Below are 3,134 nucleotides of genomic sequence, written 5' to 3'. Positions count from 1 at the left end.
CACATTATTGCACCCTCTTGTGGATTTCAGACCCTTTCCATGTTACAATCGGTCGTGCATTTTTTTTTGCGTGTGCACGACTTTTTGTAGTCCGGGAGGATTTCATGCTGGGAAAAAAATGACATTACCTGGGAAGAGTTGCAATTAGCTTTGTCTCTTTTCCGTTGTGACTCTAGAAGTTAAATAATACAACTGGTGTTGCGGAAATCTAAAACATAAGCACAGACGGTTACAAACACTCAACAGGTCACAATAAAATTGCGGAAGAGAAATATGGTTAGCATTCCTGGTCGACGTGAGATGGACACCTTTTAACCCCCCCACCAACCATGTTTGGAGCACCAAAAATGCCCAAATTTTCCGCCGGCCAGACGGTTGTTATTCCAGTGAACATGGGAAGGGAGGTGGGAACCTTGCACAATCCCCTTTGTAACACACTCGAAGAGAATACCTGGGAGCTGGAAGATTCCACTGGGCAATTCTACACCCAATCTCCTCATTCCTTAATTACAGTTGACTGTCTTTGCCTGCTGCTGGGCATGCAGTGCCCTTGCCCCACTCTATACTTGACCCTTCAACCACACTGCACTACCACTGGTCATGCTTCCCCTTCCCATGCTCTGCACCCAAAACTGAGTCACCCCACCAGTGGACATGCTAACTCCTTCCTTCCAAACTTGGTAACCGTTTGCAACTACATCTCTCCCACCTGGCACCCAACCCACTGTCATCCTCTCCCCATCCATCTGGAACCTTACCACCCAACTCCTGCAGCACTCTTCGCTCCACCAATATACTTACCTGGCACCCTATCCCCATCACATCTGGTAGCCTGCCCCCCCTAGTGTCTTAATATCATACTTACTTTTTGTACTTATCATTTGATGGCAGCTGTCAATGGTTGTCTGGACCTTTAAATTTCAGCATATACCAGCTGACTGCTGCTGTGAAGTGGGCTGTGGTTTGCATCCCCTGATAGCTGTGCTCCATGAGAGAACAGTCGTAATGGACGTACAATTCTGCATTTCCGAAGGGCACTGACAGGAATCCCTTGTCAGAAATGTAAAGCTCCATCCTTTCATCAAAAAGAAGGAACAGAGTAGCAATCTGTGTGAGATTGCCACTCCTCGGAAAATCTTGCTCTCTCTTCCCTTCATGTTAAACAACGACAAAACTGAACAAACCTTTCAGATGATTCAAGATGGTGGCAGCAGGGTGGGAAGTGTTTGAGCTCTGTGCCTGTACACTCCCGCTCACCTACTTTGTTCCTTACTTTTTCTTTGTTTTGTTTCTTCATTTTTTATTTCCTTTTGTATCAAAGTGCACCTTAATTTCTTTTCTGGGGCTGTGGTGGAGGAAGGTTGTTTGCGAGGGCTTGTTGCAGCAGTGGCAGTGTGGTGGATCTGGATGCCCACTCCTCGTGGCTGTAGTGGCTACGGCTTTATCGAAGGCTTCATCGTCATTGGGCCTAGTCCATTCCTCCTGGTGGCAAAGTGGTAGTTTCAGCAGTGGCTATAGTGGTGGTGGCATGGTGGTTCCAGTTCATTCCTCGTGGCTATGGCAGCAATGTGGTGACTGAAGTAGCAATAGCTTGAGCAATGGCTTCAGCATTGGCAACTTAGTGGTCTGATCTGTCCATCCTTGCTATGCAGGGCTTTGGTTGTGGCAGCGTGATGGATCCAGTCTGGAAATCCTTTGCTTTGGCGACCACAGGGGCGGGGTCCTGAAGCCATATCATATACCTAGATCGCCAGAGGGAACAAAAGATTAATTTTGTCCTAACTTTGTTTCAATTTTAAAAAATTATTTCTGTAATTAAAATGGCACCAAATTGTGACGACTTAGAAGTAGAACCCCTACAGTGTGGAAACAGGCCTTTTGGCCCAACAGGTCCACAGCAAACCTCAGAGCATCTCACCCAGACCCCTATAACCCACCTAATCTACACCTCCCTGAGCACTATGGGCAACTTTGCATGGTCAATCCACCCAACCTGTACATCTTTGGACTGTGGGAGGAAACTGGAGCAAACCCACACAGACGTGGGGAGAATGTGCAAACTCCACACAGACAGTTGCCTGAGGCTGGAATTGAACCCAGGTCCCTGGCACTGTGAGGTAGCAGTGCTAACCACTGTACCACCCTGACTTATATACATCTCACTGTATTTCCATAAATATAAGGGACAATAAATTGCAATTCTATGCTAGTCCATTCTATTTTCATTCAATATTCTTTATTCAATGCTCATTGAGTGACAGTGTCATTTACAGAAAAAGGTAATTTTTGTTCTGTCTGCAAGCTTAACCCTGAGCATCAAGTCAACAGTCATTTTATTTGTATGCCCTATTCCCATTCTGACCTCTCCATCATCAGCCTGCTACACTGTGCAAATAAATGTGATGCTCAACCATGCCAACATTGCCAATGGGGTGTTTGCTGATGATTGCACAATGTTCAGCATAATTTGTGACGCCTCAGAAACTGAAGCAAATCATGACCAAATGAGGCAAGACTTAGACAAAATCCAAGTATGGGCTGATAAGTAGCAAACAACATTTGTGCCACTTAAATGCTATGCAATGACCATCTCCAGCAAGAAAAATGTAACCATTGCCCCTTTACATTCAATGACATTACTATTACTGAATACCATGGTCAACATCCCAAAGGATACCCTAGACCAGAAACTGAATTGGACTAACCATATTAATATTGTGGTCAGAAGCAAGGAGTTGTCGTAACCCAATTCTGGACTTTACAAAATAAACACTGAAAGAATTGCGGATGCTGTAAATCAGAAACAGAACCAGAAGATAATGGAAAAGCTCAGCGGGTCTGACAGCATCTGTGAAGAAAACAACAGTCTTAACATTTTGGGTCCAGTGACCATTCCCTTGGAAGGAACGGTCACCAGATCCAAAACATTAACTCCAATTTTTTTCTTTACAGATACTGCCAAACTTGCTGGGCTTTTCCAGCAACTTCTGTTTTTGTTCAAGACTTTACAAAACTGGTCCTTCATGTACAAAGCACAAGTCAGGAATGTGAAGAAGTACTCCCACTTTCCTGTATGGATGCAGTTCTAACAGAACTCATGAAAATTGACACCAACCAAGACAAAGCAGCTCATT

The sequence above is a fragment of the Stegostoma tigrinum genome, chromosome 3 (genome assembly GCF_030684315.1).
Source record: "Stegostoma tigrinum isolate sSteTig4 chromosome 3, sSteTig4.hap1, whole genome shotgun sequence".
Classification (NCBI taxonomy): Eukaryota; Metazoa; Chordata; class Chondrichthyes; order Orectolobiformes; family Stegostomatidae; genus Stegostoma; species Stegostoma tigrinum.
The sequence above is the reverse complement of the archived record's forward strand: the minus strand, read 5'-3'. Positions refer to the sequence as shown.